The 23,926-nt window shown below is 44.3% G+C and overlaps 1 pseudogene; it reads left to right on the forward strand.

The window, feature by feature from the left end:
• The first annotated feature begins 14,305 nt into the window (after positions 1-14,305).
• LOC131811626 (large ribosomal subunit protein uL30-like) lies at positions 14,306-23,613 on the forward strand (annotated as a pseudogene).
• Positions 23,614-23,926: the final 313 nt, after the last annotated feature.

Below are 23,926 nucleotides of genomic sequence, written 5' to 3' on the forward strand. Positions count from 1 at the left end.
TACAACCTTCCCTTGTACCCTGGCACCTTGGGACCGTGTCCAGGCTTCTTGGTGGACGTCACCTGGTTTGACCAGCTCCATGGAACAGTGGATTCCCTCTCCCCGTTCCTGAGACCCACACCTCTTGGTTCCCTCGCATTAGGTCCTCTCAACCTTGTCACATTCATACCAGCAAGGGAGGCGCTAACGCCAGAGAGGGGATAGCAGGTCCCAAGCCCCCTACCTCTCCCAATCTGTACTTAGCAGATTGCTTTCTGCAGGCATCCAAATTTCGGCTCCTAAACTGCCTTGGGATGACCTGTTCAATGCCCCCTCCACCCTTTCCTGTTTTAGGTCTTCCGTGGGCTTTCTCTTGGGGGACAGCAGAAGCCGTGTCCCATCCAGCCACTCACAGTTTGCTGACGGTTAAGAGATCGCTCTTCTCTTTCAGCAGCTCCGTGAGCTGTGAATTTGCACAAGATGATTCAATACATTTTCCTTGTGTGTTCTTCAGTATATTTGTACTGCTGGGTGGATTTTTGACATTTCAGTGCGCTGCTTTCAGCTGCCCATGTTAGGGACCTGCCCCTGACCCTGGGTAGGGCTTTTAAGCAAGAAGAGCCAGAATAAACACATACAAGTGTCCTTTGTAGTGAGCGCCGGTGCCCAGGTAGCCCTTGGTTATCCGCGTGTTCAGTCCTCCCGAGGTCATGATGAAAAGGGTAGCGAGCCCTCCTCCCGAGACGGTTTGTAAGCAGTCCTGCCTGCAGGCTCGGGGTGGACAGGATGACCCCTCCAGTCCCATCCGGCCTTGGGATTCTATGATTTCTCACCTGAGTCCATTTTGTGCCCTGGGCTCATGCACATCAATTAGAAACACAACAGTTTACGCTTCTACAGGAGGGAGGAAAATGAACCATAGCAGTCTTCCTATCCGAACCAGACCTCATTTTTCCAAGTCACCACCTTACTCTCATCTGTAAAGCGCTAAATAGCCTGAGACCCAGTTATCTTTGTGACAATCTCTCCCCAGGTGCCCCATCATGGTAATTATGCTCAGCAGGAATGCTCTAGCTGCCCATCTCTGGAGTTAAACTCATTAAGAGGAGAGGCTGAGAAATCTCCACAGAGGGTCCCCGCCCTTGAAATGATGGGCACTCCCCTTCCTCGGCTACCAGGATTGGGGGGTTGGAGGAGTTTGGGGTCTGGTGTAAGACTCTAGATTGCCACAGAGCTGGCTTTAACCTGAATTTGCTGCTCTGATTTGTACTTTGGGTTTGCTAGTGGGTCAGGAGAGAGGAAGAGCAGAAGCGAGGCCAGGAGCAGCCTCCCTTGGATGAAATGAAGTAGAGTTGAAACAAAGCCATTCAGGCTGTTTATTCCGGGTATTGAATATGATGGGCTGATTGAGGAGGACACTCCCTTCTGATTGATTAGTGAAAAGGAACGGAAGTTTCTGGAGGAAAAACAAAGTTCAGAAACAGGAGTGTCAGAGCCTGGGATAAGGGCTGAGCTATGACAAGAGAAAGACACGGAAGGAAGAGGAGGAAAGAGGGAGAGAAGAACAGAGGGGAATTCGAAGATGTAAGGAACCCTCCAGGGGAATGAGAACATTCTGGTGTCTCAGATGTTGATGGGTAAGATTTTTTTAAGAGACAATAAAAAAAAAATTATCCACTTGTCTTGTCTAATGAAATAAAATGTCAGAGATGTCCTGCGCTAAAAAAGACAAGTGAAAAATGTGTTTGTGGTTGTGTAACTCGTAACTTTTCCAGTCAAAAATAAACACCACCAAGGCCACGTCCCATTTGTCTAAGCTGGGCATCAATATTTTTCCTATAATGGTCAAGGAGGGGCCACTCTACTCCAATGTCCATCTGTGACAATACCTGGACGAATCTTTCTTTCAATGCTAGAATTTATGAAGACAAAAAAACCATTAATTGAAACGGCTGAATGCACGCTATGAGATGAGAGCTGCGTGTGGTAATCCGTGAAGTGTAAGTATGTGCAAGAAACCATAAATGAATCTATTCTGGAGGTCTTTTATCAGTTCCATCTCTACCTCATGAAAGAAATAGTTAAAACAAACAAACAAACAAACCCACCCTCATAGATGGTTGTGGATAAGGCTGGTCTTTGTTCTGGTTTAGTTGAGATTTTTCTTCTTCCTCGTCCAGGTGGTTCTACCTCTTTTAGAGGTCCCCCATGCAGTTCTGAGCCCACAGATGTCTGCACTGGAATTACTGGAAAACACTGGGTTCTAAATGAATCTGGGTAATTTGGGGTGGGGTGCGGGGAAGGGAATCTGAGGCATTTCTTCCCTCTCCTTCTGCTTTGGGTGGCATTTCTTCCACCTCTTCTGTGGTCCCAGATCTTGGGTCTGGCCCTCCCTCTGTGATTCTACTTGCCCCTGAACTCTGGGCCCTGCAAATACCACACCTCCCTGGGATCTTCAGGCCCTAGAGGCTTCCTGCTTTTATAAACCTCTGGTCTGCCTTTCTGCCACCTGTTTCTTATTTTTGTTTTCTCCCAACACCTTTGTAACTAGCACCCCATATAAAAGTCCCCCCACTGAACAGAATCAAGCTCTGTTTTTCTGCCTGAATTCTGGCTTATATAGACACTCAGGGCCACTTAGAGAAAATGATTAGATACCGTGTGTTTTTTCAATTAAAAAAGCTAGGACCTACACTAATTTCTTGTTCAAGAGCATTCCATTTTCTCCAATGCCCACTTCAAAGTACCAGAGAGGTATTATGGCTAGAGGTTCTTTGCTTTCCACTTTCACAGATGGCCTGTGTGTCTACCTGAGCGAAGATGGGGCTACATTGCTCCTTTTGTTGGAAAAATAACTTCCAACAACGACTGAGGTTCAAAATGCATCCTTCACTGGGCAGAAGCATTGACTCAATGGCCTCCCCTGTGAATTACCATTAAAATGCTCCATGGCTATGGTATATTAGGGTTTCAGTGTCTCACCATTTCACACTCACGGTGGACTTAGGCGAAGGCAAGGCTAGTCCAGAAGTCATTCACGTGATTTGTTGAGCAAAAGAAACAGAAGCAGTTTTCCAGGGAGAAAATATCAGGGAAGGGAAAAATAAAGTCCCCAACCCCAGGAACATTTCTGAGACCTCAGGAAAGCCGAAGACATTGACCCCCGTAAAAGCTATGCCAGAGAGTCTGGGTGCATGAGAAGAATGGATGTCTGCATGTCACTTGATGAAGGAATCCCAAGGGAGACCAGTATAATAGGAACGAGGGGGGATGGTCAGAGAACCACATTCAGTAACTCAATAAACACTTTCAGAAACACCTTCTATATGCTAGAGACTGTGCATCTGGCTCAGGGAATAGGGAGAAACAAATGAAACTGTCTCTGCCCTCATGAAGTAAATAAAAACTGAGTCGAAAGGAACCACCAAGAGTTCAGGAAAAGAATACAGATGGTGCGTAACATATTGCAGAAGTCAAGGTGTGAAAGAGAGAAGAGCTAAAGCAGAAGACAGGGACAAACCTGAGTATAATGAAGACTTCAGAGAACAACAGAAAATAGAAGCTTAGTTCTGCAGAGTGAGATGGGCTGGGACAGGAGCAAGTTTCTCACTGTGGTTCTGGGGCATCTGGGACATTGAACAGAGTCGGATGTTTCTGTCTGGGCACATATACCTCTTTGTACAGCAGCTTGCGAGACATCAATGCATGGTGCTCTTGCTTCTACGAGATATAGAAGGATGCACACCAAGGGCAACTGGCTTGTTTGGGATTCAAAAACACAAGTTTTGTACCCTGTTATCTTACCACTCCCCCAACCAAAAAAAAAAAAAAAATCAAGAAAATTGTCATGTCCAGCAACTACTCTGTGTTCCTACACACGTACCTTATATTGACATTGTCGGTAATTAGAGTTAGCTCGACATGGAAATTGTGTGTATTTATCAAGGACTGAGCAGAATAGAATTTACTTTTTAGTACATAGGCACGGTAGGTCACCATCTCCATAAAACTCTGGTTTGCTTTGTGTGTAGATTTTAGAGATTTAATTCTTAATTGTGAGCTTCTTTACTTTGCCAACTCCCTCTCCCACCATGAGGACCTTTAGCGTGGAGTTTTCATAGACTATTTTTGTTAACATATATTTACATACTTAGGAATGGCTCGTCTAATGAGGCCATTGAAACAAATAGTGTAATCACGTGTTTATCAGGCTTAATGATAGACCTTCATAGACAGTGGCAAAATTATGACATCTAATCTCATTGTAAAGATCCTGCTTAAAATTTCAGGAGGGGAAAAAAAAAAAGGAATTTTCCCTCTTGAGTTTCAGTGTCTCAGATGTGCCCAGATTCATTTGGCAAATTGCTGAGAGGAACACAACTGCTTTTGAGACTCAGGAAAGGGGAATTTCGAAGAGCACAAAAGTGAATCAGCGTTTGATTTTCAACTTACTTTTAATTTAGATCGCTGAGAAAATGACAGAACTTTTCTCGGAGTCAAATTCCCTCCCTCTTGAAATCATAATACAGGATGTCAAAATCCAAGAGTCGAGAATGAATCGTCCTGTGATCCCAGTTAGTCACTGAGATGGAATAATGCCTCATTCCTCTACTTTACTTGGGTGCTGGGCTTTCTTTCCCTCGGGTATATAAAACACGTGATGGGACCGTATCGGCAATCCTAGCTACAATAATAAGGGGAACTCCCCTTTGTGGAGTGTCTCTGTGTTCAGCTGGCCTTCGGACACAGCCGAGGTGGACTTCTCGTTATGCCTGTACTGGGGAGGAGGCCGTTTCCCACTGATAGGTGATTCTCAGACACCCCTAATGTGTACTTCTCCTTATGGAATTGGTGTTTAACATTCTCAGCGCAGGAAAGCCAAGTGAAGTCACATTGCTTCAGTGGCGGATACCCCCCTCCCAGTCCAAAGTCTTTGCTGGAGCATATGGACTCTGAAGGGATTTCGCCCCAGTGGGGGCTTTTAGGCGACAGAGGCAAGGGGCGGCAGCAGCAGCCTGTGTGGGGCGAGTTGTGAGGATATCACTAAGTTTACGACCATCGATGGCAGCGTTCTGCAGCCGTTGTCCTGAGCCGGGGCCAGGTTTTCTTTTAAACTGGAGATGGCTCTCAGAAACGTGTTTGGCAAATCTCAGAATGTCCCAATCTCTATGGAGGGTCCAGGGCAATACCCGTCACTCCTCCTGAAGCAGCCATGTAGTTACCAGGATGGCTCTTCCTTTAAATCATGGTTGCATTATGTCAAATAGCATTTGTTAGCCATCAGCTTGCTGAATGCGGGAACTGATCATCATTTTCTAAGAAAGATTAAAAAAAAAAGCAACAATTAAAGAAGCCATGAGAGAATTTATTAAAGCAACGAGGAGAAGAAATCTCCAAAATACGTTCATCAGGTTAACTGCAAGGAGACAAGGAGAAATACAGAAATGGTACTTGAGGTCTGTCATTGATTTGCTCAGAGGCAAAGCCCTGAAAAACAAAACAAAACAACTGATCAATACGGGGAGGGATCGGTTCTGCTGGGTGCCCTGTCAACGTCCCTCTTCACCTGGCAGCGTATTAATTGCCAGCCACGTTTGCTCTGAATGAATTTCTTCATGTTCATTCATTCGTTTATTTGTTAATTCATTATGAACTGCGTCATTCAATTATAGGCGCTCCTATTACCTAGCTCCCCTTGCATTTGTTCAGCCGGTACTGCTAATACTGGGCTGCCTCAGAAGAAAGAAACGTGGGGGAAAAAAAAAAAAAAGACGCATTGAATTTTCTTACACTTTCAGATCAGGGTGTAATATCAATAACTTTAATGGAACCGGAGTTGGTGCCCTGATAGGAACCCTGCTGCTCCTCAAATAAATGGCTTGGCTCCACCTCGGCATTTATCTGCCAGGGCTCGGCTTTATCAGGGCACCAACTCAGATTCCATTAATGTTATCTCTTAATTAGCTATGCGATTAACCTGTGTTACTCCTTCACGATAATGAGTCGAAGACAGAACCAGAGAAGTTCAGCTGCCTTATAATTCCCTCTCCAGAAGCCAAATCATTCTGGAAACCATTCCAGGACCGAAAAAAAAAAAAAAAAAAAAAAAAAAAAAAAAAAAAAAAAAAAAAAAAAAAAAAAAACCCAAAACCCAAAACCAAAAAAACCCAACTCAAAACAGTTCTGATTCATTCTACTCTTGGATACAGGGGTGGATTTTGCACTCTTTGGAGGGAAAAGCAATTGGGATTTTAGCTAACATTCGTGACTCTTGGTACCAGACACTGTTCTGGGGCTTTCTATGCACTACCTCATTTCATCTTTATAACAGGTTTAGAAGGTAGGTCCTATTACCATCCCCACTTTAGAGGGGAGGAAACTGAGATATGGAAAGATCAAAGACTCTGTCCCAAGGTCACCTAGGTGGGAAATGACTGAGCAAGTGTCCAAGTGCACCTAAGCATGCAGTCACTCCTCTGGGCCTCTGAGTACAGAACTCAGTGGTAAAGGAGTCATCAGAGAATGGCAAACACAGCCCCTGCCCCTGCTTTGAGGCTGACCGTCCCAGCTGAGCCCCCAGGACATTTTCCTCCCACTGGGCACCTCTGCGGCAGGTGCATTCCCCGTCTGCACAGAGCGGAGAAGAGCCTCATCGCTTAGATTTTCTGCCTGTAGAAATTTCTCTCCAGTAGGTCTCAGGGGAGCCAGGGCTGGCACTGGTGGACTCGGATGGCCCTGGGCAAAATATAAAGATGGAAAAATACCTTGGCTTGCCTGCATCTCCCATCTTTATTCTGTGTCCTTTGTCCCCTCAAAGTCAGATTCTGCGCCCCCCCCCACTGTCTCCCTTCCCCCTCCACCTCCTCCCACACACATAGACAAGACCTTCTTTCCTGCTGAAATTATCCAAATCATCAGAAATGTACTGTCTGGTCAAAACTGAAGAGATCATGACCTCATCGACAGTACCAGCAGTAACGATGACCTGAGTGGCCACCGCCCCCCTCCTGGGCACTCCTCTTTCCCTGCAGTCTCCTCCCTTCAGCGCTCAGTAAAGCGTGGGCTAGGGAGGGAAGGTGGATGGGGTTTTACAATAGAAACCTAACATTGGTGGGGAGAGACGACCCCGCATGATGCCCCTAGATGACATCATCACACTGCTCCTGTCCTTGCCCTAGCCACACAGAACCAGTCCACTGTCCTAGAAACAGGACACGTCAGACGTTATGGACATTTGCTCCTGCTGGAAAAGAGAACCTCTTCTCCACCCTTCCTCTGGCCCCATTCCCTGCGTCTCCACAGCCTCTACGCACCCCCCCCTCCCTGTGGAATGCCATAGAGCAGTTTTCCAAATACATTTTAACCCTTGAACCCCATTGTCAAACCAATCACCTCCTTTTCTGACCCCTACAATAGCCCATCACTGTGAGCACTTCTAGAATCCCGGAGCTTCTTACAGTTTGCAGTTGTCCCTATTGAGATCAGACCATAATGGTATAGAGCAATCGATCACATGACAGAGTTTTGATGAGAAGAAAGAAAATCCCACAGTGGGATGGGTTTCAGAATGTTCTACTTCATGAATTAATGTCAAGCCATGTGTGGTCCCTTAAGATGCCAAAGTCAGAGATATAAGTGATCAATTCTTTACACACGTAGGTTTACTTTAAAGCACATTGTTTATAGGTGAAGGCTGTCCTGCTATTTAATATAAATATAAAAATTAGAAATAACAATCTTTTGGAACTATATTTAAAAACAACTACGTCAGGGATACAGAGACCTTTGGTGATGGTTGTTCTGATTAACGAAACACCGCCAGTTCTGCCAAGAGTTTATCTAACCCGCGCATATCCCTCTGTTCCTTTCTCCCATTTTTTGCTCCCAGGCTGGAAAAACACGAGAACAGTGTCCGTTTTACAGTTTCTAGAGTCTGCAGCCTTGTAAGCAAATCTAGAAAACACGATTTCTCTGGGAATTAAGGGAGCAGGACACGGTGAAATTGAAAAGAAGAAAGATGCGGAGGAGAAGAAAGCTGCCTCCAATCACATGCGGAAATTACCAAACACAAAAGGCACTTTAGATCACATTTTGATTCCATTTCAGTAAGGAGTGTGATAGAGAGGGACTGCGGACTCGTTTGGCCATGTGGGCAGGACAGACCAAATTCATTCCTATTCAGCTAATGGAGAATTTCAAATAAGGTAAATGTTGCCTGTCTGATATTTATATAGGGCATTAAAACCCACAAATCTCTCGTGTGTGTGTGTGTGTGTTTTCCCAAAGACTCAAAGAACAGTTGAGCATCTAAGTCTTGCTTTATTTTCAAAACAATGTCTGCCTAGGTGAGTGCATTTTCTCTCTGAGAGCTCAAGTTTGTTTTTAAGGCAACATTAATGACTAATGGTGAGTTATCTGGTTTTGTGGCTTGGTACAGTAGTTTATATTTATATAATAGCTTAAAATTCAACTTTGAGCAATGTCCACAGCAGGGAAGAACAATTAGTAAATTCATTAATTGTGCTTTTGTGTACACTTTTATTCTCCAGGCTAATTATTTGTTTAAATTATTTTGCCTCTATCAAAACTATTACCACATGAAAATATCTCAGCTTCAGTTTCTGGTGTGAAATATAAGTCTTGGGAAGTTCAGACATTTTTCTGAAATGTAATCAGCTTGCCTTTGCTAATGACTCATACTCGACGTGGTGTCTTTTATTTAAACATATGAGCAATAAGTTTGGGGGAATGTAAGTCTACAAAGAATCGTGATCTGTGTCACTGCTTAGGCTTCTCTGCTGTGGACAATGGACATCTTCCATCTTTGACTTTTAAATATAACCAAACTCTGGTGTACGGTAAGTTGGGATCATGCGGTCTTATGCAAAGCAGTGTCATAAGAGGACTACATCAGCTGCCAAGCCAATGCGCCAGGGTACATAATAAAAGTGAGGTTTCACTCTTTTCTCGTGGAGAGGGACAAAAATCTCCTTCTCCTCTTTTTTTTTTTTCTAAATTCTCTGTGTGTCTGGGCTGTAGCTGTAAGACGAACCAGCTGCCGCTGGAGCGGATGCTTTCCAGTTCCCAGTTCCAGGTGTGGGGCCGGAACAGAGATTGATGACTTAGTGGAGACACAGCCAGCTTCCTCCACCAGGTACAAGGGAGCGACAGCAGAACAGAAACAGCCAGCCCTCCCTTCTCCAGCATCTTCCCAGCCTGGCTCAGTCCTCGGGGAGAGGCACCGTCCAGAATGCACAGAAGGAGAAGCATGATAAGGACTCACTCAGGACCTGCCACGTCTTGGTGCCGGGCTGGGCATTTGACCGACAGATTTAATCATGGCAACCTCCGCAAGAGGTGGGCATCGTAAGTCCCATTTTTCAGAAGAGGAAGTGGAGGCCAGACTGTAGATGGGAACCCAGAGCCATACGACTGCCAATCCAGTGGCCTTTCCATGATACTATGTTGCTTTCCTGACATTAGCACATTAGCTGGCGGTAGTGGGTACTTCATTCTTTTCGTCAATAAGTATTTATTGAGGGCATACCACAAGCTAAAGAAGGATTCTTGCCTTCAAAGAGGTTAGTGATAGGCGGATGACTGTGCGCCATTCTAGTAATGAATGTGTGTTGCAAGAAATCTGGCCAAATGCAGGCCAGGCCTGTAACAACCCTGATTTGTGTGTTTTGGGGGCCAAATGTTTTCATTCCAAGTGGAAACAAACAAGAACCCCCCCAAAATCTGAGGACCCACTTATTGAGCTGCCAAAGAGAAGCAAGAAGACTGTGAACCCATCCTAAAGGCCCCGGTTCTATGGGGAAACCAGTTAATAAAAGGTGGCGGCGGCCGGGCGTGATGTCACCCTCTCAGTTGCGACCTGGCAGGACTCTGGGAAGGAGCTCTGTCACCTGGGCAGGGTGGGCTCCAGCATGTGCCTCTGTAGTTACTGTGGGAAGCCAGAGCTGCCCACGGCCGAGGAGACCAAAGGAGAGAGGCAGCCCACCACCAGACCTCAGAGAGAGCAGAGCTGGATTTCAGGCGGTCAACGTAGAGAAAGAGGACGGGCCTGAATCTCCACAGCCCCTGTTGTTAAATGTTTGTGTTCTGAGTCTGGTCACACTCTAAAACCGGCTGCACTAATCACTGGAATTACAGATGGGAAGGACCTATGAGGTCACCGAGCCGAGCCTGGCCTGCCGAGAATCTGTCTCTGCACAGCACTTTTGAGGCCATTTCTCTACCTCGTGTACACATTCCAGAGGACTGTGCTTCCCTCTGTCCCTCAAGAGCCAATTCCAGAATCCACTTTCAGTAGATTTTAGACCAAAGATGTACCCTGGGTGGGGGTCACTTTTTAATTTTCCAAAGCACTGAGCGAAGCCTGGTGCCATGAAAAATCGCTGAGGACCCTCTCTTCCCCTGACAGTCACATCCCACCATGAGATCTCGGGTTGACCAGGGAGCTGGGGAGGCAAATCCTTCTAAACAAAGCTGCTGTCCACACAGCCTCCCAGATGGCTTATTCCTAAATCCAGGCTGCCTGAGTAACACCCTTCTGGGGTTTAGAGTAATTATTTCTGTGCACAAAGACCCAGTCACAAGATGTTCATCACAATGTTGTTTATGGTTGAAAAAAAAAAATCTCCATGCTCAGTGATAAAGTCTGCTTAAATAAATCATGAATAAGCCATATAATGTAGAGAATATTATGAAGCCATTAAAAATAATACACCAGACCTGAGGACCCACTTATCAAGGCCTCCGAAGAGAAGCAAGAAGGCTTCTAATTACACCAGACAAGGGCTAAAGATTGGTTTCATCACACTAGTCATGGAGAAAGAAAGCTATAAAGAGTATGTGGAGAACACTGTTACTCACTCTCTGTCTAGGGCAGAATAGTGACGTAACTCGTTCTTAGTATAGAACTGACCAGTACTATTTTCTTCCCTGCTACTTTTCAACCTTTCCTACAATGGATATATGTTACCTTTGTAATTAGATACAGAAATGTTACTTAAAAACATTAAATTATGCTTCCTTCTGCCTGGCTACCTTTCTCACATTCATCATTCACAGAACCCTTGTAATGGAGGAAGAGAGGGAAGGAAAACTTGCCCCTTTTCTCCTAGCTGGCTGCTGGGTGGCCTGGGTGCCAATGTGTCCTTAGGACAAGCGCAGAACCAATGACAACAGCCAGCCGTGACTTAGTCCCAATGCCACTCGCACAGCTCATTTACTGAACAGACTCCCAGGGGCTTGAAAGGGTGAATGCCCTTGCCATTGCAGAGAGCATTAAATTAAGGAGTTTCTGTGGAAGCAAGAACACTCACCAGGTTTTTCTGCTGTAGAATCACATGTTTATGCAGAAAGGATCTTTCTTATTGACGGTCAATCGGTAACTTCTGCAACATGTCTTTCCTGTAAAGGGGAGACTGAGTCCTGAAGGGTCCAAATGTCTTATCCCTGAACGTGCAAGTGATGTTGGCCAAGCCAGAATAGGACCCTGAGAGTGACTCTAACGTCCTCTGCCTCTGATGTCCTGCCCCTCCCTTACGTGCCCCCCAAACTCCTAATCATACTCCATGGCCCACCTAAGCGTCACCTTCCTAGTGAATTCTCCTGGATTCCTTAAGCAGAGTTGATCTAGACTCTCTCTTATCCCTGTCCCTTATATGTAACTCAACTGTCGCATTTTTTGATACAACATTGCCATTTTTTGACCCTGAGTCTGGTTCTCTTACTGGACTTGAGGGTGGAGTTTATCTCTGCATTCCTAGGGACTAGGGTATCACAACCATTTAAAAATAAACCCAAGGGTTTAAAGGTACTACAAAGCTATAATCCACCTCTGTTTCTAAGAGTTAGGAGATGGGAGGAGAAGCTGACCAGGACGTGCGCCAGTGTCCTGGAGAGGTAGGCACTGTGCGTCAGGGACTGTATAAGGCAATCTGGAGACAGAAACCTCTTTCCTGCTACTACAGGAAGATAGATGGTATAGAAAGTGAATGTCTCCATCAGAGGATTGTCTGGGAAATAAGGCATTAGGAGTATGGTGGGGTGGGTGGGTAGTCACATGACATTCTAGAAAGTTTTGAAGAGAGGTGCAGCAGAATTTGAATCCTAAGTCTATACCTTACTATGACCCTGGGCACATTATTAAGCTTCTTTGAGTCTCAGTTTTCTCACCTAATATTGGTACTTTGCAGGGTTGTTGATAGCCTTAGAGATCATGATTGCAAAATCCCTGGTACATGGTAAGTACTCAGTAATGGCCTTCATTATAATACATTCTCGATTCCTCAGACAGTGACTCAGGGCCCACCTACAGTACTCACAGAGTCGTTCCTCCAGATGCAAGCTGAGACAAGAGGGAACCAGAGAGCCTCAACTGGTCCCCGAGAGGAGGGGAGCCCAAGAAAGAACTCCAGGCCCTTCAAGTTCAAGGGAATGAGCTCTACACAGCACATTATTCTCCCCATTCTTCCAGAAGTAGAGAAAAGGATGATAGTTTCCCCTTTAGTGACACTGGCCTGCTTGCAGTTACTCAGGAGACTGCGGCAGGGGGCAAATGATATAGTTGAAGAAATGACAGCAGCCGTGTGACCAAGACCTCAGGGGTTGGTTCTTGGGCAGGGATGGCGGCATGCTCACCAGTGCATGGCAGAGTCCTGGGGGCCTGTGGCTGATGGACTGGGCTTTTGGCAAGCCACTGGTGGGAGGTTGGTGACAGACTACTTTCTACAGAGGAACAATACCCATCAGGTGCACCTCCCTGCCCAGGGATGCGAGCCCCACATAGCAGTGATGTCAACAGTTTGGGATCCAGTTATCCTATGGCTGACCAGGCCTATCTCACCACCAGCTGGGAGCAGGTGGGGGCAAATGCTTGAGGAAGAGCAGGATGAGCATCTTTTTTAGCCAGGCTCTAGAGGAAGAGCATCTCTTTCCTTCTCCCTCTGGGCAGTCTCTCCAGTGGGGCTACTCTCCCCCATTCTCAGCTCATGCACACCTCCTGGGGGATACCATCCCCGAGCCCCTGTGACCGGTGCGTCTGTCCTTCTTAAACTCCCTTTGATTAGCAGTCTCTGACACATGCTTTGTATTGGTCTGTTTGTCTATTTTTCCTAGATAGTAAACACATATAGACAACTCCTGATATGTAATCAGTGTCCAATAAATATCCATTGAATCAGTCGATGGGTGGTGAAAGACCTTTGAGTGTGGAAAACCACCATCATTATCATATGTTATTGTTTGGAACATTACAGCACAGGGAGCAAGCACGTGATTCTTCTTTTTGTTTCTGCCCATTAATATACATACATACATGTACCCACCCAACCACAGGACCAAGAATTTGAGAATACTTTGACTCAGTTAAACTAAAAAAAATACTTGTTGGACACCTACTTATGGCCAGGCACTTTTTTTTTTTTTTTTAAAGATTTTATTTATTTATTTGACAGAGAGAAATTACAAGTACACTGAGAGGCAGGCAGAGAGAGAGAGAGAAGGAAGCAGGCTCCCCGCCGAGCAGAGAGCCCGATGCGGGACTCGATCCCAGGGCCCTGAGATCATGACCCAAGCCGAAGGCAGCGGCTCAACCCACTGAGCCACCCAGGCGCCCCAGGCACTTTTTAAAGTACAGGGATACATCAGTGAACAAAATAACATGCACTCAGATAAAATACATGGTTCTAACAATTTCTTAGAAAACCTGCCATACAGCCACGACAATTATCTCTTACTTTAAGTCTGTATTTAGAGTCCTTAGATTCTGTTTTGGTTCAGACATTTCTAGGAGTAGAGTTCATCATGGAGTCTTGAAATGCAGACCAGTGGGAGACAATGACTTATCCTTCACCATAGCAAAGACAGTGACTTTCCACGGATAACATTGATTGTCATGGTCTCCACGAGGCACCTCTTTGCAAAAACACTGGACATACACCCTCAACTTTCAATGTTCTCCAACGTGAGCATAAACAAATGGATTCTCTTTTTTACCCGTGTGTTTAACAAGAGGGTTGAGTTCCTCTGTCCTGTTTTTTTTTTTTTTCTTTTCCCTAACCACGGAAATAAAGCTTCTGTGAACATCATCTTGAGTTTATCATTTTTTAAAGAAACAGATTGAATCTCATATTTTTCCCCTCCCCTGGCTAAGATAGGGATACTCCCCATCTGTTGGTGGCCTTTCCATCCAGCAGGTCCATCCACTGAGAACACTAAATTGCTTTCAGTGAATCCATTAGCTTTGAGTACAGATAAAAATCCCATCCCACTCCCACTGAATGAAGATGTACTGTAATCACTCGTGTTTACGTGTATGAAAGGAGTTGAAAGGAAGTTGGATTTAAAGATCGTAGATGTTCTGCAACCATTTTTATCACCACCAGGGAAAATTATTTCCAAGTACCTGTTCTGCCTTTGGCAGGTGAGTAGCGCCATTCTCCTATGTACAGTAAAGTCATCATGAATTTGGTGCTAATAGGTGTTGAGACCTGGGTGGAACACATGACCCACAGAAGAATAAGAACAAGATCACATGGCACCTGCTCTCATAAGAGGAATTACACTTTTTTTTAGAAAACCAAAATTTAATGGTGATGTTGGAAGACATGTGGAGCTAATAGTAAGTATTTGCAAAGAGAGGAAGAAGGGATCCCTGGGCTGAAGCAACTCCCAGCAGACTTCGTAGGCATCAGACTGGAAGATGAGCCTTGAAGATGGAGAGGTTTGGACATCAGTGAGCTTGGAAAGGAGGGCGAGCAAGAACATGGTCAGAAGAGTTGTTTGGTGGAAAGAGTGAGAACATCATTCAGACTGCCATGGATGACTCCTGTGCAAAAAGAATTAGAAATAAGTTTAGAAAAGAGAGTTTAAGTTAAACTGTGGATGTTACTAAACACTGGGCTGAGGAGTTCAGGTTTCATCTGCTATGCAATAAAAAGACATTTGTCAAGTCATGGATGGAGAAGCAGCTATAGAAATATTCATTAGGCAGCAGCCTTCACAGTGAACTAGAAAAGAGAATGGAGCTTTTTTTTTTTTTTTTTTTGGAGCTTTAAAAAAAAAAAAAACGGTCAGAGGGAAGAGCTGTTGATATGTTCGGTTAGAGTCACTGCATTGTGATTTGAAAGAAGAATTGACACATTGAGAAATTATAAATTAGGATTGGTTAAGAACATATATGACAGGGTAAAATAAAACAAGTCTAGAAGGCAAACAACAAACCCCCAAAACACAATACTTGCAATATTCATAGCATAATGTTGGTAAAATTTGCCAAAGAAAATAAAAAAGGAAAGAAAGCCTCACAAATCAATAGTAAAATAGAACAAATTAGAAAAATGGACAAAGAACATGAACAGGAACATTTCCACAGAAATCTAAAGGTCTATTGAACTGCAAACCATACTTAACCACATTAAGGTATGCAAAATTAAAAAAAAAGATATTATTTTTGCTTGCTGATTTGGGTAAAAATAATGATAATTGTTCAATTATAATACCTAGTGCCTGAGGAATACATAATTTATGGGATAGTAAATAGTATATCCTTTCTGGAGAGCAATTTGGCAATATCATCTTGGGCCTAGGTTTTCTCTACTTCTCATGAGTCATGTCTTATGTATATACATCAATGCCTTACTCATAGGTCATATAATTGAAAATAATCTAAATGTCCATAATAAGATGTTGGATATAAAAAGTATGGACTATTATATATACATTGGAATCAATGAAGAAAAATCTTTAGTACATGGGAAAATGTGTGTAACATATTCTTAAGTTTAAAAAACAGTTTATAAACAGCTTGCATGATATGTTCCTAATTTTTAAAAATCTGTGTGTATAAATAATATGTGTATTTTGATTCTAATTCAAACAAGCTAGCTGTAAAAAGATATTTTTAAGATAATCAGAAAATTAAACATGGTCTCATTAGATGAAGTTGAGAATTTATTGTTGATTTTGTCAGGCATGAGAGTGACAGTTTAGTTATGGTTTTAAAAAGATTTTAGTGTTAGAGATACATACAAAAGTGTTATAGGGGGTTTGCTTTACAGTACTCAAAAATAAAGACAATTAGATGAAAAAAATGATAAAATGTTAATAAGTGTTAATTATATAGTTCTCTCTATTTTGAAAATTCCCATAATGAAAATGTTAATTTAAGAAGGTAGGCAGAACCCAGCCACGGTTTAAGAACAATGCATGTGTATGCATAGAAAAACTTGGAAACAGTATATACCAAAATAGTTAGAAATTTACTGTTTAGATAAATGCTTGATTTTTATTTTCTTGGTTTTTTTAAAAATATATTTTTCAAATTTCTACTGTGAACATATCATGCTTTTATAATAAAAATAAAGAACTCTAGGGGTTCCTGGTTGCCTCAGTATGTTGAGCAGCCAATTCTTGATTTTGGCTCAGGTCATGATCTCCTGATTTTGGCTCAGGTCATGATCTCCTGATTTTGGCTCAGGTCATTATCTCAGGGTCATGAGATTAAGCCCCTGGCTGGGCTCTGCCTTCAGTGTGAATCTGCTTGAATTCCCTCTCTCCCTCTGCCTCTGTCCCTCCCCCCATTCTCTCTCTCTCTCTCTCTCACTCAAAATTAGTAAGTAAAATCTTAAAAAAAAAAAAAAAAAAAAAAAAAAAAACCACCTCTAAATGCTTTTTTTAAAGCTTCCTCGTTTTGACTTTAAAGAAGTAAAGGAAATGGTGACACCAATAGCTGAAATGGAGAAGATGAGAACCAAGGAGGGTTTAAGAAGGAAACACTCAAAACAGGGCTTAAAGAAGTGGTAGTGATGGTAGATGTCCAAATAGAGTTCTGAACTCAATGAGAAGAGGGAGCTGAAATGATGAAGAGGTTAGGGAAGGCAGAAGCTCTGAGTTTAACCCTTAGAAGCACGCAGATATCAAATACAACAGCTTTGCAGGTCTACTTTGGGAATAATGGTTTTGAAAACTGAAGATTGTTTTTCCTCTCATTCATTTATTCCACCTGGTCCAGATACTGTTTTAGGTGCTGGAAGCACCGTGGCAAAATGGAGACGCTTGACTATGTCTCCACGGACTTACAAACTAGCGTCAGAGAGAGAAGTTAGACCCCAAACAACACAGTCAATTATAATAACTATTATGAAGAAGAGGTACAAGTTACCAGGAGAGCTTGTAACAGAAAGACTCGACCTAGTTCTCTGACATTCTGGGAAACTTTCCTAGGGAAGTTTTATTTCTGAAGGATAGATAGGAGTTCTGCAAAGAATGGGGCAGGAGCATTCAGACCAAGGGATGAGCTCACCCAAACGTCTTGATGTTGGAAAACAAAAACAAAAACATGACCACTTGAAGGACAAAGAGAAAGCCAGTGTATTGGGAGCTGAAAGTGAGGGATAAAGGGGTGTAAACTGGAGAAAGCAGCCATGGAGAACATGCGAAGGTTTCTGGGCCATGATAAAGACTGTTACTATGATAATACTTAATTCTAGGTGAACAGAGAGGACAGTAAAGGAGTGCAAATGTGAGTGTGGTCCCTGCAGTGCAGACATCCGAAATGAGGTCCTGCCAAGAGTATTCAGAAGACTGTTGAACTGTCAAGGTGGAAGAAGTCAATGCTTTGGACTGGGGTACCTGCTCTGGAGGCAAAGAGAAGTGGGCAGGTTAAAAAAATATATGTTGAAATTTCCTAAGGGAGAAGACAAACTAGCAAAGGGGACTGAGAAGCAACCAGAAAAATAAAAGAAGATCAGGAAACCAGAATCAGGGAAAGCACGTTTTTCTGGAGGGCAAGAGTGGTCAAGTAGGTTGGTCCCTACCAAACAGTATATCTTGGAATTAGCAAAATACAAGTCACCGGAGACTTTGTGAGGGCAATGGGGCCAAGTGCTGAGCGAGGAGGTGGGGAGATGGGAAAAGTGAAGCATTGACGTAGGTGCCGAAATGTTTATTGGAAAACAAGAAGACGAAGATGAAGGGGGGAGATGTTTAAATTTGAACTTGTATGTAGGAATAATTCTGAAAAGAAAATAGGAGAGGTGGTGATATAAGGTTTGGCAGAAGTAAGAGGTGATGGGACTCTGAGTGCAGTGCGGGGGGTGGGGGTACTGTCCTCAGTAGGAGGCATACTCCCTTGACATCAGTGGGGGGCAAAGAGGAGAGATGGACAGACTCAGGGGGATTTATAGATCTACTGGCAAGAGCTCGAGGGAACTCCTTTCTCATTCCTTGTGGTTTCTCAGAAGTAAAAGGGTAATTATGTTTGGTGTGTGCCATGTTTGTAGAGCGCGTGCATATGTGTGCATGTGGGCTCTCAGAACAGGGGAGGCTGGAAGAGAAGGTTTGAAGAATCACAGCACACAGCAGGGAAGCAAACCAACTGGAGAACTGAAGACCTAGGAAAAGCAGACTGAGTCCAAGTCAAGTTCAACTGAATTCCAAATGTGGACCAATGACCAGGCGAGGGGACAGTCACTTCTAAAGCCATGACAGAATAACAACCAGGACTTCAGGTGGGCCACGAACACCCCATGGGAATCTGGACAAGCCGAATCGTAAAAATGGTAGTGAGGGCCCGCCCACATATGCTGGGCGCTCTGAGGACCAGACATGCTGTAACTCACCGAAGCCCAACAACAACGCTACGGGCCGCACACTGCTCTTTCCCTGCGAGAGCCGAGGAAGCAAAGGCTTGTACACATTGCCCAAGGTCAGCCAGCTTGCAGGTAGAAGCAGAATTCAAACCCACTTGACTCTGCAGCATCCATGAGGTTCCAGGCCAGCAAGAAGCCCTCGGGACACTGGAGATTCACTTAATATTTCTGCTATTAATTAATTTCAAATAAAATCAAGACCTCTCCCCAAACTCCCTAACCCTTTCCTGTTTTACTTTTCTCCATAGTACTTATCAGTCTCCATTATACGCTCACCGCTCACTTACTCACTTTGCTTGGGATCTGACTTCTGCCGCGCTTTCCACTTTAGCCACTGGTGTCAGGCTATACCCTTCCTCTCTGGACATTTTTCATTCATGGTGTCTGCGTCCCTCCTAACAACTGAAGCTATTAGCAGCTGTGACATCAGGAACCTGAAACGGTGAAATTATCTCTGGATACACATTATGATGTCATGAGGGTCTTATTCCTTGCAAAACAAAACAAAACAAAAACAAAATGGGGCTGTTCTTATGAAACACTAGTATTTGCATCCCAGTTCTAGTACTTACTGTCATCTCTGGACATTGGCTTCCCCACCTGTAAAATGGGCATAATAATCCCTTCTTCTGAGCCTGTTGCCAGGTTAATATGATGTTATACCAAGTCCCTGGGGCATGGAGGGTGCTTAAAAATAATAACGTTTTTCCAGCCCTTCCCTTACTCACTCTTTGGTCTGCTGTTGCCAAATCCCCAAATAATGTGACCAGGGACTCTTCGCTCATTTCTTTTTTTACTGCCCTAGAACAAAGGGAACATAATCAAGAGTGGGAACATTATTTGATATCTGCTTCAAAAGCAGGCTGCGTTTGATGTATGAGGCTGATGTGTGATCCTCGATCTATTAGATATTAGTATTAGACTGCCGGCTTTGTGCTGTTTATATTGGTAACATGACCCTGACCGGATCCCCAGCTGTGAGTATTAAAATGTGAGCTTTCAGTGATTGTTGGGCTTTTTTCCCTCCTACTGCCAGGATGAGGTTGAATAAGCAGTCAATGTAACAGCCTTCAGCTGAGTGCGTTGAACTCTTAAAATTCAAATATCGGGGTGTAGGGAAAACTTTGTATCTCGCGTTGCCTCCCCACCCCCAGACTACCATAAGGCACTCCTTGGATTCTGTTGCTTAGGCTGTGTTCACCATCCTCACCCGGGCCCTGCCTGTCTGGAAACTCACAGACCCTGCTGGTTGTTGAAGGAAGGAAGCCAGGCAAGAGAAGATCGGAGAGATTTGCAGAAGAGAAAGTGGGGCAGGTTGTGGCTCCCAGACGTGGCCAGGAAGAGAAGAGAAGGAGGAGGAGGAGGAATGGAGGAGGGCGGAATGAGAAGGTGGAGGAGGAAGAGGACAAAGAGAAAAAGAAGCGGGCGGAAGGAGGGACAAGAAGATCGAGAACGGACTGAGCATTTGATCCATATCACGCTCTTCTCAACCTGCTTAATTTCGTTTTCTTTCTCAACAATCCTACAAAGTAGGTCCTTGAGTACCTTAAGGACGGGTCTCTCTTCTGTCACTCCTGCCTGTCCCTTCTTGAAGCCATTCTGGGCATCAAATATCGTTTTCCACTCCGTAGACTAAAACACAACCTTGGCAGCGGGCCATCCAAGGTTCTACGGGAACGGTTCCCCATGGGTGAGGGCACCATGTAGCACCAGCCAAACCCAGATTCTTTTGAGAATAAAAGCAAGAGCTGTTTGCAATAATGCTGGGAACACAGATGAAAACCCAGCCTGCCGTGGGTAATGCAGACGCACGAGCCCCCTCCATGTCCAGCCTGTGCTGTCCACCTTGCTGAGCCGCTGTGTCCTACCGTGCTATGTCGCCTATAAGGCAGACTGACCCGACCCTACCTTCCTCACTCCAATCTCGAAAACTCCTTCTTCAGCCCCTCTTCAGAAACAACGGCTTCTGTGAAGTTCATGTCGAGTTCTTCAAAGCCAGCTTGCAGAGTGGTGAGAGGCCAGATGATGACTGACCTATGATGACTCCAGGGGTTCAGATCCCAGCTCCACCACCGACATGCTGCACGTGCTTGGGGAACTCACTCACGTTCTCTATGTCTTGGCTCCCTTTTTTTTCTAATGTTGAGATAATAGAGCCTTCTTCATGGGGTGGCTTTGAGGACTGAGCGAGTTCACAAGTGCATGGGTTTCGGGGGGATCGTGGGCTGCTCAGTGACGTGGGGCACAGATGTGCCCGTGTTCACCCATGTACGCACGCCTGAGTCCACCCGTAAGGCACACATTTTCTCCTTTGAGGACAAAAAGAAATTGTCAAGTAGAATGTTAAATGTCAGAGGATTCATAGATCCTTTTGTCAATAATAACCCCCAGTTTTTATTATGGTGATTTTGACATCATCTTAATCAATCCAACATGTTAAAATTTCTAAGATCCCTCTAGGACTCAAGTAATTCTAGAAGCTATCCCATATAGGCTTCTTGCCGGCAGGAGTGTGGGATGGTCTCAAAATGCCTTTTATAAATAAGCAGAATAGGTTCCCATCCATGTGATGCTATTTCGGAGTTCAGTAACATTTATTTTACCCAAGACCTGCCTTATTAAAGTGCTAATGCTCCTGAGGTAAGTAACTGATCTTTTCTATCTTCAGTTATTTTTACCTTAGTGTGAATGCATGTCCAATCCTGTTTGAGTGAAGGCATGGCAGAAGATACCGGATATTCCTAAGGGGTGGAAGCAGGGACTTGGAAGGGTAAGAAAGAGTGTGGAAAGGCAAGACTTCAGATGACAAAGATGAATTCTGTCCACATCACACTTTCACCTGGAGCAAAACACTCTTGCAGGGCTCATAATTCCAAAATACCTTCTGAGTCTTAGCCAAAAGTGGCCAGACAACCCCTCCAGCCCCCCACCAATGCCCTCAAACACACACACATACATACACACGTACTTGACTCAATTCAAGTCATCTGCCTCCCTCAAGCCCGGGTTCATGGGGACTTTTGCTATTGTTGTTGTTAGTCTCTGGCTGTCATTTTGAAGCTTTTTCCCCCCACAGATTTTAATTGAATGTTCCAGAGGGGAGGTATTTCCAGCATTTAGTTTTGAACTTTTGCCTCACATTGTGACCAATTAAAATATGACTAACAACAGAGCACACTTTCTTTTTCTTCAAGCATCACCCCCAACAGAGACAATGGGACTTGAACACCATATTATTATTTTCCATGCTGCTTGACTTAAATCAGGGAAAAGTTTTGTTTTGTTTTGTTTTGTTTTTGGAAAGTTCTTTGAAAACTTTTTGACAATCTCATTTGGTCTTTTCTTCCATTTGGTCTGTTCCATGTATATATTGGGCGGAACTCTTTATAGTCTGCTTTCTTTACAATTTTCACGTCAAACCTCCTTCTATAATACAGAGCAGTGGTCCCTGCTACGTGACTGAAAGTCAAGCCATGATGGATGGCTTTCAAGATGATACTAATACACAGATAGAGGGTGCAAATCCATCTGAGCCCAGCCTGGCCAGCAGCCCTCCACTTCTGTCCCCCTGTGGCCTCTTTTCCCTTTCTCCACGTCTTTGGCACACCCCTCGGGTTCCCAGCCACCTCTCAGGGAAAGGTCTTCTATTGAGCAAAGAAAAGAGAACACATCATTGATGAAGGACCCAAGGCTGCTCTCTCCATATCTGAAGTGTATCTATAATGGCACTCTTGCTTCCCTCTGACCCTCAACTTCAAGAATTCCTCTTCTTCTTATGCAGCTGATCCCTTTCCTTTCTGCCCACCTTTGGCTCTTGGCTAAAAAAGTATTTTCCCTTCTGTCTCGTGCATTTTTATTCTCCCTCTTCACCATCTCTCAAACTGAAAACATATGCACGGTTCCTCCCTCATTCTAACAAACCTCCCCATAAATTCCTCCCCCTACCCCATCACCTTGTCTTTCTCTTCCACCACCAGGCTGCTGGACAGACTAGCCCATGTCCCTCACTATGACCACCTCAACTTCACCAGCCCCCTGATATTCAGATCTCACCATATTAGACTCTATTGGCATTGTGATCCATGGGCTCCAACAAAAGTCAGGAGAGGACCTGGTACTTAGTAAATTGCCCTTGGATTCAGGCCAGGACTTTGGTAATAGGGATAATGTGGTAAATGAAAACAAAAAGTGAAGCTGAAAACTCAACTGTCCTCCCTCTTTTCCAGATAGAACCAAGGAGGTTACGGAAAGAAAGAAAAAGAAGCTTCCGGCTGTGCCAGAAAACAAAGGAGTTTCACAGAGTTGAAGAGCAAGCCTCTAAGAAAGATGTTTGCCCCAAAGATGCTTCGAAAGGCAAGGAGGAAGCTTATCTACGAAAAGCTAAGCATTACCACAGGGAATATAGGCAGATATACAGACTGGAGCTTTGAACAGCGACGATGGCAAGAAAAGCTGGCAACTTCTACCTACCTGCAAGAGACCACAGCAGCATTTGTCGTCAGGATCTGAGCTATCAGTGGGGTGAACCCAAAGGTTCAGAATGTGGGTATTGTAACTTCTTTGCCTCGACCAGATCCTCATTGGCACCTTTGTTAAGCTCAACAAGGCCTCAGTTGACATGCTAAGGATTGTGGAACCATACGTAGCATGAGGGGGACCCAGACCTGAAGTTGGTGAATGAATTGATCTTCAAGTGTGGTTCTGGCAAAATCAACCATGAAGCAAATTGCCCTGTCAGAGAGCACATTGATTGCCCCATCTCGTCATAAATATGGCACCATCTGCATAGAGGGTCTGATTCACGAGGTCTATTCTGTTGGAAAACGTTTCAAAGAAGCAAACAACTTCTTGGCCCTTCAAAAGATCTCCTCCATGAGGGGGTATGAAGAAAAAGACCACCCATCTTGTAGAAAGTGGAGATGCTGACAACAGGGAGCACCAGATCAACAGGATTATTACAAGGATGAACTAAGGTACATACTGTGATTATTTTTTGTAATTTCATCATTTGATAATGACTACTTTCATACTGAAAACAACAACAACAACAACAACAATTCAAGTGCTCTTTTTGGTCTGTTTCCAGAGCCAAAACTAGTCTGGGAATGAATGCCTAAACCCAGAGACGGCAATACTAGTACCCCTCAGCGGACAGTGGGGGTGTCCGTGTCCACACCAGTCCTTGACATTGAGCCCGTGGGAGATAGCAAGAGCAGGAGATGGAGACCTGGCATTGCTACAGGGAGCATGATTCCAGCTGGGAGATAATCAGGCAAAAGAGAAGC

The sequence above is a fragment of the Mustela lutreola genome, chromosome 11 (genome assembly GCF_030435805.1).
Source record: "Mustela lutreola isolate mMusLut2 chromosome 11, mMusLut2.pri, whole genome shotgun sequence".
NCBI classification, from domain to species: Eukaryota; Metazoa; Chordata; class Mammalia; order Carnivora; family Mustelidae; genus Mustela; species Mustela lutreola.